At 37.2% G+C, this 17,324-nt stretch overlaps 1 protein-coding gene and 1 non-coding gene across 8 annotated transcripts in view; one reads left to right on the top strand and one right to left on the bottom strand.

The window, feature by feature from the left end:
- Window positions 1-17,324, bottom strand: part of SOX5 (SRY-box transcription factor 5) — a 1,021,040-nt gene that overhangs the window by 973,690 nt on the left and 30,026 nt on the right. The window lies entirely within an intron of this gene.
- LOC121039108 (U4 spliceosomal RNA) lies at window positions 11,413-11,554 on the top strand. The gene has a single exon (XR_005794626.1). It is a non-coding gene; the product is annotated as a U4 spliceosomal RNA (small nuclear RNA).

Genomic DNA, 17,324 nt, shown 5'->3' with positions numbered 1-17,324 from the left:
ACAATGAAGTACCACTACTTAAATCTATAATACAATCACAAGGGAGAACAAACAAAAGAATCATATTAAAAAAAAAAAAAAGATTGTTAACTCTTGGAACTTTGCAGCAAAGTATTCAAGCATGCCGACCTTCCTCTCTGCCAGAAGTTCAGAAACTTGGATCAATTCTAGGTAAAGTGATATTCTGTTCAGATGTCTTAGATTTGCCCAGTTTAAAAGCTGTCCTAAAATACTGATACTTGATCTCTCTACTACTGGAATAGTAATCTACATAATTTAGGAAAGTTGCTAAGACAGTCATAAGCTCTAAATCCTTTCTGAAATTAACCACAAAATCCTACCTCCATCCCTCCCGTTTTCACCAGAACAGAAGTTTAACAACTGACTCTTATTTTATTTCTAGAGATCAAAGTTTAATAAAACTGAAAAATACTTAAGACTTAAATGTAACACCTTTAACTTATGAAGACAATGTGGATATATGCTCCTTTTTTTTTCCTTCTGTATCTTGACACACTGCATATCTTCAGCATAGTTAAAAAGAGGTAGAGAGAATGGTACAATAGAAAGAGACGTGAATTCACTACAAGTCCTAAGTGCTGTGTTCTAATCTTAACTTTATTTGTAACCAAAGAGAATTTGCTTGAGCAATTCATTTGCTCTAGAACTCAATTTCTGCATCTATGAAAGAAAGAACTTCATATTAAGTTATTTTTCAGGTCTTTTCTACATCCAGGATCCCAGGTATACAGTTACATCTAAATTCAAGAAGAATCTGTTCAAACAAGGACTCTGTAATCCAACCAGTCTTTTGTGTTAACTTCATAGAAAAAAAATAAAAATCAAGTAGGCAAAGTGAGGTTAATTTGAGCAACATTCAAAGTGGTTTTTAGGTACTTTCTTAAGGTAGTTAGGAATCCAACATGGTCTCTTCTTACAGATGAAACCTCCATATTTAACTCAATACAAAGGCAAGGACTGTTGCTTTCCCAAATGAAATCTCTTGTTTGTAGCCTGGCATTTATTTCTTCTAATCAAAAGACAAGCTGAATACTAGAGAATAATTAAAAGGATCTTCAATATATGTCTATGCCTTTCCTCTCTGACAAACTAGGGGTCAAATTCAGACCATTATGTTTCTTTACATTCTTTTATATTTATCTGGAAACAGCACAAGAATGTTTGAGGGACAATGCTATTACTACTCCCCATTCTAACTTTAATTATAGTTTTCAGGACTGCCACTGGGTTTGGTCTCTTTAAAAAAAAAGAAAAAAAAATGCCCCACTCATATGCATATTTCCCCTGGAGCAAATTCCTCTTATCTTCTCAAACTGTCATGACAAGTTTATGAAATTACAGAACTATACAATTTTAAAGATATGAAACCCTAGAGATTTTCTAACACAATTCCTATCCTAACATAAATGGTCCACTTTTTTCTCTACAAGACTTTTTCACTACTCTACAAGGTAGTCCTCTCCATTGTTGGACAACCCTAGTTTTTTGGAAGCTTTCCATTTCGTGGTACTACAATGATTTTCACTTAATTGCTGGTAGTTCTCTGAGAGCAACATGAAGCCAATCTACTATCTCTTCCACATGCCAGATCTTCAAATATTTGAAGACAGTTGTGGATGTCCCTACATAGGCCTCTGATCCTCCTTGAGTTTATCAGTGGGGCCTTGCAACAATTAGCCAATGGTGTCTTTCAACAGTACCATCAAACTGACTAACTATTTAAACCTCACATTCTTTGGGGCACCTGGGTGGCGCAGTTGGTTAAGCGTCCGACTTCAGCCAGGTCACAATCTCGCGGTCTGTGAGTTCGAGCCCCGCGTCAGGCTCTGGGCTGATGGCTCAGAGCCTGGAGCCTGTTTCCGATTCTGTGTCTCCCTCTCTCTCTGCCCCTCCCCCGTTCATGCTCTGTCTCTCTCTGTCCCAAAAATATTTAAAAAAAAAAACAAAAAAAAAAAAACCTCACATTCTTTGTTTCCCAAGACACCACTCTCAGGAGTCTCTATCATTCTAGCTTTACCCACTACCTTTACATTTATCTGAACATTGAATACTGATTGTTTGATCAAATACGTAAGCTACTACTCCAAGATGTTGTCACCTAAAGTTCTGGTGAGCACACTTTTACTGAAGTTGTCAATAAGTACTCAAAGACAAGGGCAAGGTCAGTGCCCACATTCCAATAACACTGATCTATTAATCATTTATCTATGAGCTCAGTTGTCCTTCCTGCCAAAAATCTACCTAAATATCTCATGTTATTATTTACCCATTTACCCAACAGTTTTTTTTTTTTTTCACAACTATATAAGCAAGTTCTTTTGTAAGCTGAAATATACATTCATCTTGGACTGGAAACTTGAACTCACTGTAAGAAGTTCTTATTCTATTCTTTATTCCAGTCTAGGCTTTCGTTTCCACTTAAGTATGCTGAATCCCTACTTTCCAGTTTGGAAACAAAACAAGAACCGAGTAGTTCTTCCTCTGCTATGTCAATTATTAATATTATAGTCCAATGTTATCATAGTAGATTTTTAAGAGCAAAGATCTCATTATATTTTAGTACTCACAGTGCAAACAAGATAATGTGGTATAGAAAAGGTTCCCAATAAACATCTGTAGAATGAATGAATGACCATGATCATTAACTCTCCTCAGGTTCCTGATTTTCTTAATAAGCTCTCACTCTGTACCCCTTCAATCTTGGATACTTACCCCATTAAATTCTGAGCTTATCAAAGGCTCCTGATATAGTTACGCTTTTATTTAACTTCTTTTCTTTCTCAGCAGGATTATTCTCAATTATATAGTCAGAATCACAATTTTAGAGCATCTCATCCTTCGTGAGCTATATTTCTTCTTTATAATCTCTGTACATGGAATTATAAATCAGGCAACATTCATGCTTAATTGGTATTTTCAGTACAATTTTTTGTTTCTTCCTGCATTCTTTATGTTTCAGCTTCCAAACATTTAGGCTCCTAACACTAGAAAAGATAAAAATAATAATATAAATTTGTTCTTTTGTATCTCTAAAGCTTTTATATTTTACTTGCAATGTTCTAACTCCTTAATCTGTAGAATGATTTAAAATCTTAATACTTACTAAACAATAAACGAGAAAATAAAAAAGTATTCTAAGGAATTTAAATACTGAACCTAAAATACACATTAGCTTTCAAAACCAGGCATATTATAACTGATCCTTAAAAATCATACTTAGTAATTTAAATTATAGAAGTGCCTCATTTACGTATCAAGTGTTTTCCAAACCTCAGCCGTCTGAAATGGTTGTAACACCCAGTTCTAGCCCCCATGTCTTGCTGCCTTTCAACCAAAGAGGAAACATCTTAAGCAGCAAATTAATAAATTCCGAATAGCATTTAAAAATGGAAATATCAGGGGCGCCTGGGTGGCGCAGTCGGTTAAGCGTCCGACTTCAGCCAGGTCAGATCTCGCGGTCCGCGAGTTCGAGCCCCGCGTCGGGCTCTGGGCTGATGGCTCAGAGCCTGGAGCCTGTTTCCGATTCTGTGTCTCCCTCTCTCTCTCTGCCCCTCACCCGTTCATGCTCTGTCTCTCTCTGTCCCAAAAATAAATAAATGTTGAAAAAAAAATTTTTTTTTTAAAAATGGAAATATCAAAAAAAAAAAGAAAGTCTCCAAAACTGCCTAAAATCATTCATAGCACTACATGACCGTGCAGCTCATATGAGAAGGGCCATCACTTGCTGAGTGTGAATCTAATGGCCGCATCAACAGGCACTAAACCCAGAAGCATGGAAAACTCAATGGAGAAAGGCAGAGAAAAGATAAGATAGGGGAAGTAGGAAGGCGGAGAAAGTAACAAAAGACAGAAGCAGAAGAAGTTTAACGCAATCATTATAAGCAGACAGAAAAAAAGTCGTAAACCTGCAATCCTTGAGGATCTCAAGAAATGACAGCTTGACACAAGAATTCATATCCTCACGGGTGACTCAGACCACCAATGGATGTTTAACCCTGACCAAACATGTTACCTACTAACAAAGGAAACATGTTTCTGTCAAAGAAAACATATTTCTGTTTTTCTACCGCTCCCCTCTGCCAGTTTTAAAAATTAACAACAGGTAGATAAGCTTATATTTGTACCACAATTCTCTCAGCAAAACACTAAAAAGCTGTCCTTTCATCAGAATTCAAATTAACTTAAAAATTAATAACATTGGGAAGCCTGGGTGGCTGAGTCTGTTAAGCACCCGCCTCTTGATTTTGGCTCAGGTCATGATCACAGTTCCTGAGTTGGAGCCCCTCATCAGGCTCTGCACTGAAAGCACTGATCCTGCTTGGGATTATTTATTCCTCTCTCTCTCTGACCCTCCCCCACTTGCGCTCTCTCGGTCTCTCAAAATAAATAAATAAAAACTTTTAAAAAATTAATAACATAATCCTGTTGTAACTCTACCTCTACAAACATTTGGAAATATTATTTATATCAACTACCACTATTTTCATGTAGAAAACCACTCCCATTTCACCACAAACAATAAATACAAACTGTAGTTTCAACATACAGAACAAAGTGCAATGTAGTATCTTTGCATCCCTGAGAAAATCAGTTTCTCACTATCTGAATTCGTGTTTTATATATGGCTTATTAATCATAAATTTTATTAACCAGATTTTAAACAAACCTGATTCTAAGTGACCTTAGAAAAGCTCCATGTTAAAGCTCAAAATCTCCCATCGTTACTTAATCAGAAAATGCTGGGGGAAAAAAGAAGGGATAAGAAACTAAAAGGTAGTTTTTCTTTCCTCCAGGAAATACAGAGAATCACTTCTATATCAGCCAAATAATTTAGAATATTGGCAGCTCAAATTGTCATGATTGACACAAGTAGATAACACTCAAAACAAACCCAGGGCTAGGGAAAATTGTATCATAAGCGGTTTTGTGATCCATTTTTTTCCCCTCTGCAAAACAGGTAAGAGAATCCTCAAAGATATCACACATAGTCATTTACATACAGTATCATTTTATGGAATTTTCCAAGGTGTTAATTAAAAGTTTTCATGAATGCTAATCATCTGTCAATTTCATTGGCAATCTCTGTTCAACCATATGCTTCTCTTTTACACCTGTAAGTTTTTTTAAAACCATTACTTTAAATTGTTTTACTTCCTTAACATGATATTTGTATTAATATTTAGGAAACAAAACGTTTGCAATCCTATATAGAAACCTTCTATAGCTCTTTTATGTATTTTCTAACTTCCTTAAATAAGGTATGTGTATGTAAGATTTGCATGACCATTATAGTTCCAAGAGAGGATCTAAAAATCTTTACTCTTTTTTAAAGTATCTTTATTCTTTTAAAGTTAAACTGGTTTTATGCCCGGGAAACAATTCTGAGCCAGAAAATTAACCATGGTGTTGCATCCTAGAACCTGAGAAATGAAATCCCATCTCATTAAATCACTGTACAACTTTTGCTACCTTAATCTTTCTCTGGTTCATATGCTTTTACATTCAGTCCTTCATTCATACATTTTTATTCACAGAGCACTCAGAAGTACTGGGCATATAGCAACGGACGGAATGTTCAAATATTTCTCTCCTCAGTGAGCTTACTTACATTCTAGTTAAGGGAGGCAATAAGAAAATAAGAAAATGTATAGTAAATGCAAAATGATAATAAGAACTGAAGAGAAAAATAAAGCAGGAAGCAGTGAAAGAAAAGAGGGAGGGTAAGTGAGTTCTTAAAGAGGGGTGGAAAGAATGATGAGATAAGGTGGCCAAGGAAGGACTCACTAAGAAAATACATTCGCGTAAAGACCAAAGAGGGAGAGAGAACAAGCCATGCAGACATCTGGAGGAAGCAAGTTCAATGCAGCCAGAACAGCAAGTGCCAAAGCCCTGGGGTGGTAAAAGTGTAAGGAGAGTTTGAGCATCAAGTGTGGATGGACCAGACTAAACAAAAGGGAAGGTATTAGGCTATGAGATCCAAGAGGTAGGACAATAACAAATTGTAATACCATGGCTATTGATCCATGAGACAAATGGAGCCATTAGGGGCTTTGAACAGAGGAGAAACATGATCTGTCTACATTTTAAAATGGTCCTTCTGTCTGTTAAAAATTGGCTAGAGATGGGCAATGGTGTTAGCAGGGACATGAGCTAGGCTACCCAAATAACCCAGATGAGAGATGATGATATCTTGAACTCGAGTGGTAACCAAAGAAGTGGTAAGAAGCAGTCAGAATTTGGATATATTTTGAAGGTGGAAAAGACAAGATTCCTGAGAGAGTAGGATATTAAGGAAGAATAGCATAACGATGAATTCAAGGATTTCACCTGAGCAATTGCAAGAATGTAGCAGTCATAACTGAGATAGGAAAAGCAGAGAATATGAGACAGGGAGGGGGAAGCAGCTCATTTTTGTACCTATTATATTAAATTGCCTGTTAGAAATTCAGTGACAGATGTCAAGTAGCCAGTTGGATATAGAAGCTTAAAGTTCAGGAGAGCTCTGGTATCCAGATATATATTTAGAAGTCATCAGTGTACGTATGGCATTTAGAGCCATTAGACTGGATGAACAAAATTTTTCTTTTTGATAGAAATAAGAAGAGGTCCAGGGATTAAGCCCTAGGGCACGGCAATGTTTAGCAATTGCAGTGATGAAGAGGGACCAAATAAAGAACCGAAAAGCAGCAGTTAGCATGTACAAGAAAAATCAAGAAATGGAAGCCAAGTGAAAAAGGTGTTATGAAGCAACAAGAGTAAAACAACAAGTTCCAGAGCTGCTGGCGGGACAAGTAAGAGGACTGACAAGCGATCATAGCAGCATGGAGGCCACTGCTGACTTGAACCAAGAGCAGTTTCAGTCACATGATGAAGGCAAATAAATGCCTCTGTGGTTTTAAAAGAAAAAGAGAGGGAAGAATTCTGAAGAAAAAATTACACAACGTTTTCATGGAATTCCTCTTTAAACAGATAGAGACATATGTGGAATCACTGGGGAAGAGTGACATCAAAAGACTGTCTTTCCTCTACAAATGGAAGAAACAACAGGTTGGTAGGTTGAGGGGAAAGATTTAGCAGACAGAAAAAAAAACAAAACAAAACAACAGACAATGCAAGAGTCAGAGTGGAGCGTAAGTGGAATCATGGATGGGCAGGCCAGAGGAAACAGACTATAGGATCTTGGGCACAGGCGGAGGAGCCTTTACTAAGATCACTGACACTTGATACACAGGAGAGAGGAGAAGGCAGAGTATGTGCGGGCAGATGCATAGCTATGGTGATAGAAGTTTTGAGAATCCTCTTCTTGTGCCTTCAACTTTTTATAAGAAATAGGATGCAAGATCACGAGTTGAGAGTGTGGATGGCAGTGGAGGCATGACAAGTGTAACAAGCATGAGACAAAAGGAGAAAAGTGGGTTCTCCCTGCCATAGCAAGCCAAGCTCTCCTCTGCCACCAAGCCCCAGCAAACACTATTCCTTTTCGCAAGAAATCTGTTTTCCTGGATCATCGCACAGATTCTTCCTTCTCATCATTCTGATTTCAACTCAAATATCATCTTCTCTAACCACCCCAACCAAAGCAGATCCTGGGAACTACTATCATATTATGCTATTCCATCTTCATACAAATGATCATATTTCTTATTAATAGTTTATTTTCTGTCATGCTCACCAGACTGTAAGCTCCTTGAGGGCAAGGGCTGTCTAGTTTGTTCACTGCTTTATCCCCAGTGCAAAGACAGTGCATGGCACATCATTGGTACTTAATTCACCAACTCACGGGCTACATTTTGCGACATTTTAACCTACTCAGAGAAATGTTGCCTACATGAGACATCTGCTTATGGTACTGTGATTCTAGATGGAGAGAACCCACATAAATAAAGGATCTGGAGAGAAGTGGGGGGAATAGTAATTCTAGCTGGTAATTTTTATTACCACCTGAATAGCAGAGTTAAAACTTGTGGCGTCATTGTCCTTGCTGAACACTGAAATTAGTTGTAACCTGGTTTGGGACATGACTTGAACTGACCTCTGATTATGTCACTAGGACAAGAATCCCATTTTCAAGTTCCACCAAAAAACACTACCGGTAATGGGGACTGTACTTCTGTATTTCTTTTCATTTTCTCTACTGTAGATTATTTTTGTCTCTTTAAATGTTCCTAAATACAATCTAAAGAAAATAAAGGGAATTTTCTGACATTCTGCAAGAAGCTCAAGTCACATTACCCCGGACCATATTCAACATCTAGGTCCAACTCTCCACCTTCGAGCAGCTTGGGGAGCATAGACATGAGCACTTAACCAACTAGTGTCTTGGGGGAGCTGAACGTCCCACTCATTTCATAAGAAAAACAGCTATATTTTTGAGAGACAGAGGGAGAGAGCATGAGTGAGTCACTACCAGTTGTAATAAGTGTAAGTATCAATTATTTTAGAAATGGTGAATTAAGTTTACATGGTTTTAAAAGTTACTGTTCCGGGGCGCCTGGGTGGCGCAGTCGGTTAAGCGTCCAACTTCAGCCAGGTCACGATCTCACGGTCCGTTGAGTTCGAGCCCCGCGTCAGGCTCTGGGCTGATGGCTCGGAGCCTGGAGCCTGTTTCCGATTCTGTGTCTCCCTCTCTCTCTGCCCCTCCACCGTTCATGCTCTGTCTCTCTCGGTCCCAAAAATAAATAAAAAACGTTGAAAAAAAAATTTTTTTAAATAAATAAATAAATAAAAGTTACTGTTCCTTTAGGGCACATTACTTATTTGACTCAAATGGATGACACTAGCAAAACATTCATTTACAAAAAGCTACCCTCCCCATGCACTTCCATAAATGCAAGTTTAATAATTTGAGTTACTTTTGTTTTATTTCAGGGCCACCATCAAGAAAGAATCGGCTCTTATGGCTCATTATGCAGCATTCTCATGAGAAGGAAGCCAATGAACTTGAGAGGACACTGTGTGTTAACATAAGCCGTGACTAACGTGCTCTCTTCATAGCCACGTCTCAGGATCCCATTTATACAAAGTGGCAGAGTTGGCTCTGCTGGTTTTGAACTGTACATCCCCTTTTATGGAAAATATCAACAGGGATTTTTTTTTTCATGGCTGGAGGTCTTTTCCTCGTCGAAATATTAAAGTCTGATAAGTCTTCCCAACTTACAGGAGCATAATCATGCTTGCTACTCATTAATTAGGAGCAGGGTGATAACTATTAAAAGTTGAAAGAGTTTCCTGGCGGTTGCAACAAGTTTCAACATGATCCTAAGCTCTGTCAATAACCACAAGGGGAAAAAGAAAGCAAAAGGAAAATGCCTCTCTAGAGTGCTTCATTCCTGAGCAAAGGGTGGATGTGACTGCTCTTATAGCACTCTCATTTGAAGGATGTCTTAACACCATAGGAGGCCAAAAGGTGGACCCAGCCATGTCCAGGGTGGAAGATACAGACCAGCAAGAGAGCCAGAAGACCTGGGTTCTATGATCAATTCTCTTACTTATCCATGTGACCCTCAATTTCCTCCAATGGGTTTGGAAGAAGAATTATAGATGTTCCAGTCTACAATTCTATTTTCTATCTGCCAGTGTAAAACCTTGAAGAAAAATTTGCAAAACACTCCTAAAAGCCCTGGGCATTATAGCTTGTCTCCTTTTACTACGCAAATATTCATATTTTGATAGCTGGTATTGGTATGCCACTTTTCAATTACAGAAAATTTGAGCTTATATATATATTACCCCATTTATGCCTCTGAGCAGCCTTGCAAAATACATTATAACTGTTTCCTTCACAAGCTAGGGAAGAAAGAGAAGGAAGAAGAAGAGATCAAGTGGCTTTCATAACGTTGGAATGGAGGTGTCATACCCAGAAATACTTGTCCCTGTCACTTCGCTTGGAATTATAACTTTATCATTACAAACCGAAACGTAGAGACCAGTTCCTACATAGAAAATGGAAACAGGCAATAAATGTGGAGAGAATTAAAAATAAAAAACCTTTGAGAAAAGAAAAATTACAAATGGCTCCATAAAGTCAGATATTATATCACATTACTTTACCACACTGGGTTTTTTCCCCACCATTTAATTCACCGTTCTTCAGAGAATTCAGCCTAAAATAAATTTGTCTGCAGTGGCAAATTTCCTAAAACAAATATTAAACATGGCTACTGGGATTTCTGTAGCATGTTATCAAAATAATGAGTTATAAATACTCGATTTATATACCACATACCTATTACCAAAAAGAAAATACACACATCATCCCCTAGGCTCGAACTAAAATTTATATTTACATTTAGTCAAGAAAAGGAAAAAGAAAACAAGAAGTAGAATCTGAGGAGAGCTCAGGTATAAAGGTCACAGGAGGTGCTGTCAACACTCAGTGGTACCGTCAGAAACCTTATTCCAAACTGCAGAACAACCCAAATGGACATAACCCAAAAGCACACCTTGTATTTTCCCCCCAGGGGTTATAACTTGCAGGACTAGTGCCATTCCATCTGAAAACGATAAAGTTTGAACTTTATCAAGAGGTATACAGCATACAAAAAAGGTCATAAAGCCATCAACGAAAATAACCGTGAATCTGGCTGCACTAACTACGGCTGCTCTACATGTCACCAAAGCAAGGAATGAACAACTGACATCTATTTGAATGTGACAGTTTAAAAAGGTGTTCATGTAACTGACTCATGTTAACTCTCACAAAAATCCTGTGAGTTAAACCCAATTATTACAAGTCAAGAAAGGGAAATTCAGAGAAATTAAGTGGCCCGAGACAAGAAAACCCAGATGATGGCTTGAGATTCTTTCCCTGCGATGCTACTTCTCAAGCAGCAATACAAAACCAGTGGGGTGTGTGATAGGAGTAAATGGGCACATATATTTAAGCCATTAAGAACTAGGAGTAGTCTTATAAAAAGAATACATAGAGGTGCCTGGGTGGCTCCCTGGTTTGGTGTCTGACTTGGGTTCAGGTCATGATCTCACGGTTCATGAGTTCGAGCCCCATCTTGGGCTCCCGTGCCGAGAGCTCAGAGCCTGGAGCCTGCTTCAGATTCTGTGTCTCCCTCTCTCTTTGCCCCTCCCCTCCCATGCACTCTCTCTCTCAAAAACAAGTAAAAACGTTTTTAAAAACTTTGAAAATACATAGAACTTCCCTAGAAAGGCAATTTTTATTGCCCTTCTCCACTCACTATCCAATATGTAATAAGAGCTAATGTAGGGATTTAAAGTGTAAGAAAAACAGAAGGGAGAGAGAAAGGAAGTACAAAGAGAGGAAGAAACAGAGGAAACATAAACTTCCTAACTTAGCTAAATAAGTCTATTCTCTTCTCTGGACTAGAGACTGTAATAGCAATATGCAATCGTAGAGGGTAGGTTAAAAAGTGGTGTCTTAGCTCAGTGCAGTGGCAGTATGGTAGCCAGTGAGGTTTATCCAAGGCGCGATTATTGCTAACTGATAAAGTGACATCTTAAAATTGAAACCAAAAATATGTACTTGTAATTTACATAGAAATATTGAGGTAAAGAAAACTGTTAAAATCTATTAAAACTGTTGGGATCCCACTGTACTTTAAAAAAAAAAAGTCGTCTAAGGTAAACCTGTGGCATTATTATGGAGGTAACAAAAGTTATTTACAAAGCAAAATCAAACTTAATTCAAATTTAAAGAAGTTGATAGCTAATTCAAACTAATTCAAACCTTATTTTCAGGGTACACATTAATTTCAATTTTCCCCAGTAGTCACCTCACTAGGAAAATTTGTTCTACGTCTTAATCCTCCTCAAGAAATGGCAATTCCCTAAGTAATTCAAGTTTTTAAAGTATCTGCAATGAGAGAAAATAGTACTTAGCTATTTTCTCTTAAGCCAACATTCTTTGTTGAACCTACTTTAGTTTGTATCAACCCTTCTTTTTTTTTTTTTTTTTCAACGTTTATTTATTTTTGGGACAGAGAGAGACAGAGCATGAACGGGGGAGGGTCAGAGAGAGAGGGAGACACAGAATCGGAAACAGGCTCCAGGCTCTGAGCCATCAGCCCAGAACCTGACGCGGGGCTCGAACTCCCGGACCGCGAGATCGTGACCTGGCTGAAGTTGGACGCTTACCGACTGCGCCACCCAAGCGCCCCTGTATCAACCCTTCTAATATTATTCCTGGTGGTAGAGCATTCCAAGGAACTTTAAGGGTATCAAAGTGAGGGATTTGGACATGGTGAGTTCTGAAATCCCTCCAAAATGAAAATGATACGATCTGGTGAATAATCACTTTATTATTAAATATATCTACAAAATGATGGTCTTTTAAAATTTACTATAGAAGTTACTATAAAAGTTCTAGATAAGTTAGTCATGAAATTTTATGTGTATATATAACTGCGTATGTTTCTTACTTTTAATCTATAGAAATGATCTACTTGCAAGCAACTGCAACAGTCTACAAGTGGCTAGACTGGTCTTGAAGAGCGAAAAAATAAACTCAGATGAAACTCCCTGAAATTAATAAAAGCATGCTATTTCAAAGGGGCATAGGCACCCCAATGTTTACAGCAGTGCTATTGACAATAGCCAAAGTATGGAAAGAGCCCAAATGTCCATCGATGGATGAATGGATAAAGAAGATATGGTATATATATACAATTGAGTATTACTTGGCAATCAAAAAGAATGAAATCTTGCCATTTGCAATTACATGGGTAGAACTAGAGGGTATTATGCTAAGTGAAATTAGTCAGAGAAAGACAAATATCATATGACTTCATTCATATGAGGATGTTAAGATACAAAACAGATTGATATAAGAGAACGGAAGCAAAAATAATATAAAAACAGGGAGGGGGACAGAACATAAGAGACTCTTAAATACAGAGAACAGGGGCGCCTGGGTGGCACAGTCAGTTAAGCGTCCGACTTCAGCCAGGTCACGATCTCACGGTCCGTGAGTTCGAGCCCCGCGTCAGGCTCTGGGCTGATGGCTCGGAGCCTGGAGCCTGTTTCCGATTCTGTGTCTCCCTCTCTCTCTGCCCCTCCCCCGTTCATGCTCTGTCTCTCTCTGTCCCAAAAATAAATAAACGTTGAAAAAAAAAATTAAAAAAAAAAATACAGAGAACAAACTGAGGATTGCTGGAGGGCTTGTGGGTGGGGGGATGGGCTAAATGGGTAAGGGGCATTAAGGAAGACACTTGTTGGGATGAGCACTGGGTGTTATACATAGGGGATGAATCACTGGAATCTACTCCTGAAATCATTATTGCACTATATGCTAACTAACTGGGATGTAAATTTTTAAAAATAATTAATAAATTAATTAAAAAAGAAAGAAACTCCCTGGAATAACTTTTATTGTTTGACAATTGAGTCAACCTCTGACCAATAATAAGTAGAAAAAAAATCTACATTTAAAATATTTAGACCCTGGAAATACTGAATTATAATCCAAAAAAACAAAAAGACATATGATTTTTCCATTTGAACATCTTATCTTAGCTCAGAATTAATGGTTTTGAAAGACTGCATTTTTTCTGAGGAACCTGGGTGGCTCAGTTGGTTAAATGTCTGACTTTTGATTTCAGCTCAGGTCATGATCTCACAGTTCATGAGTTCGAGCCCCACATCAGGCTCTATGCTGACAGTGCAGAGCCTGCTTGGGATATTCTCTCTCTCTCTCTCTCTCTCTCTCTCTCTCTCTCTGACCCTCCCCACTTGCACTCTCTCTCACTCTCAAAAAAGAAATAAAAATAAATCTTTAAAAACAGAAAGACTGCATTTTTCATAATTTGGAAAGAGCAGGCACACCAATCTATAAAAATGGACACATTTTTGTATGTCTGTTATAATAAACACAAAAAGCCTTGAAGTATATTCTGCTTATGCAATGTATAACTTCTAATTAATGTTACATATTTTAAATCTATTTTAAACCTTTACAGACAAATAAGTATGGTCCTTCAAATAACTAAACTTAAGAAACCATGTATTCATCTCCCTATTGCTACTATTGCTTAAGACACTTTTGGAGCTTAACACTTTTCTAATGTTCCAATTAATGACTGACCCAAGACAATAGATCTGTTACTTCAGTGCCACAATTTGTACTGCCCTGCACACCCACTCCCCTTTTGACTACCTGCCTCTTTTATGCACTAGATTTGGCTGAAGTATATTTTTTGACTATTTGAAATATAAAGCCTTTCTTCAAAGTTAGAAAATTTTCCCACTGAGGTCATCAAAAGAGTATGCTGCAGGCTCTATGATAGCTCTAACGGAGGTGCTCCTGGAATATTCTGAGCAATTGCAGTATCATTGAAAGAATTACATACCTTTGAAAGTGACTATGCTGAATTAGTTCAACACTCCTTTAATACAAACTTAAAAAAAAATTTAACATTTATTCATTTTTGAGAGACAGAGAGAGACAGAGTGTGAGCAGGGGAGGGCAGAGACAGAGGGAGACACAGAATCTAAAGCAGGATCCAGGCTCTGAGATGTCAGCACAGAGCCCAAGATGGGGCTCGAACTCACGGACAGCAAGATCATGACCTGAGCCAAAGTCGGATGCTTAACCAACTAAGCCACCCAGGTGCCCCTCCTTTACACGAACTTTTTGTTTTTAAAAAACTGAATTAGTTTCTAATCCTCTGACTTAAAAATGAGTCTTAATAAGTAAAAATGTAAACAAAACATTTTAGGCATTCTATTTCATCCAGACATATACACTAAGGACCAAGAACTTCTCTAAAAATGTGAAAAAAAAAAAATAGCCAGAATTAATACGAGGACTTTTTGGGTAGAGAAACTATTCAAACTGACAATAAAAGCTGCAAAGTGATCAACTTTGTTAAGTAAGCCTACAGGGAGGACATATCAAATGAAAGTAGAAAGAATATAGCTTAAGACAGAAATCACTGAGTCCTTTCCCTCCCTGTATTACAGGAAAACATCCATTTAAGGGGGTACACCCTTTTATCTACCTCTCTAATACTCAATTCATCTCTCTTCATCTGACAAACTCATATTACTCCAGACAAGCAAAATATCTAGATTTGGGTGAATAGCATATCCTCCACTGTCCTATTTTGAAGTTCAGCTACCTGTAATTCAATCCATCATATGTGGAACTATATCCAGAACCAGACAATTCTAATCTATTGACTTCTCAACATGCACACATGACCCAAGCAACTATGTAAAAGTCAATGGAGAAATAGAGAATAATATATGAGACAGGCGGAAAAGGTATTAGTCAGATGCTGCATCAAGTTTATATATCCTTTAGATTCCCAGAGAACACAGACACTACTGAAAGAGCTATTTTATCTGGATGCATATTATCAAACTTCCTGAAAAGAAGAGACAAGAAAAGAATGCCTTACAACATTACCACGGGTACACTTCAACTTTTCAGTGAGATTGTTTATCTGAAATAAATTCACCAATAACGTCCAGCAAAACAGATAAATTTCATAAGACCGTAAGTAAAACAGGTTACTGTTACAAGTGTCATTATCAATAAAAAGACTAATGGCCCTTCAAACTAAAACTACCATCTTCTACATGTTTTAATTCCCCATCTATTCCTAAACAGTTCCATAATGAAATAAAAAGTGGTCATTTGTAAAAGCACTAGATTTGGAGGAGACAAAATGAATTACAGAGTTTTCAAAGTGAACATTCTAAAATGAGTTTATTAGTAGCTACCCTGAAACCAGATGACTTCAAACTGTTTAAAAACCACCCCTAATGCTGGCAAAAGACTTAACCATTTCAATGAATCCTTTTACTATACTCTGCATTTAAGATTTCCATCATAGCATAACTTTTCAATAAATTATCATTTAAAGTTTTAAATGAATTCTTTTGCCTTTATGCCTGTGACACATAGATGTATTTCTAGGGTTTTCTTTCTTTCTATTCCAAATTAACATTAAAAAATATATAATGAACCTGATATTCTATTGCAATTAAACAGTAGTCCTGTCAACTCTGCAAACAAGATGTCCAAATTAAAAAGATAAAGTGCCAACCCTTAAATGTGTTTGAGTCAGTGTTGACTTTAGAACTCAGAACCTCTCAATCCTGGATGTGGAAGATAATTCGATGTTAATGGTTTGATGTTAATTTCTCACATATATAACACAGTTGTTGCTGCTACATGGAGCACAGGCTCTTTATAACAAATACCCTACAGATCTTTAATTGGTAGTTAGGAAACATGCTTTTCCTAATCATCGAGTCTCTTTTAAATATTATATTTTTAAATACCCTTTTAGGGAAACTAATGAGGTAAAGATATGAGTGGGATAAAGAAGGTATGTTGTTTTCAAAATTAAAAATTTCAGGACATCAGTCCAGCAGGCATAAAACAACATAAAACAAATAACTGGATAATCAAACAATAAAAGCAAACTAGAAATAATATGAAGGCTTTTTTAGAAACTATTATTGCACATATGCAATAATTACTTCCATCAAGACTTTTATTATACATTTGTTTTTATGGAATCATAATGCACAAGTACATGCTATTGTTTAAACACATTCACCACATACCCCATAACAGAATATGATGACAATATGTATTAAGGATAATACAGAAAATGTGGCTAAATGCATTCTGTATTATGGTTCCATAATACAGCATGCAAATGGTTCTGACTAAGCAGACACAGGAGACAGTCGTTAGTGCGCACGCTGTGAATGTATATTATGAATAATGCATAAAACTTGGCTAAATCCTAATGAGTCCATTGACATCCTATGGGGTCCAAAGGAGGCTCAGATCCCAAAGCATGGCCCTGGCACATTTCTATCCACCAATCATTGTAAAAAAACAATACCATGAAAACAAAGGGCATTAAACAACATGAATGCACTGTCATTCTAGGTAAAGCTTTTGAAATAAGCACAAAAATTAGGAGAAACTTTGAAAGGAGAACTAAAGTCCATCTTACATCATCACCCCACTTACAATTTTTCAAAATTATCTATTGCAATTTAAATGGGACAAAAGCTGCAGTTGCAGGTTTGATGTTATTTCTTTTCTCTGGTTTTCTTCGGGGAGCTGCTATTACAAGGAAGATCTAAGCAATCCCTAAGAAAAGTGGCCAAACTCTTAGACCACGGTGGAAGAAAGTCTTCCTGCTTTGAATGAGTAATGCTTACAAAATGCATTACAGCCAATTAAATAAGGAAATAGAGATAATGCATCTGAAAGCAGTCTTTATTGTAGAAACTCCTGAAAATTCTAGTTTTTACACAGCTTTTTAAAGAATCAAAAAGAATGCCATGGGCATGTCACTTGCAGCACA

The sequence above is a fragment of the Herpailurus yagouaroundi genome, unplaced genomic scaffold, assembly GCF_014898765.1.
Source record: "Herpailurus yagouaroundi ecotype Mexico unplaced genomic scaffold, PumYag 166, whole genome shotgun sequence".
NCBI lineage: Eukaryota > Metazoa > Chordata > Mammalia > Carnivora > Felidae > Herpailurus > Herpailurus yagouaroundi.
The sequence above is the reverse complement of the archived record's forward strand: the minus strand, read 5'-3'. Positions and strand labels throughout refer to the sequence as shown.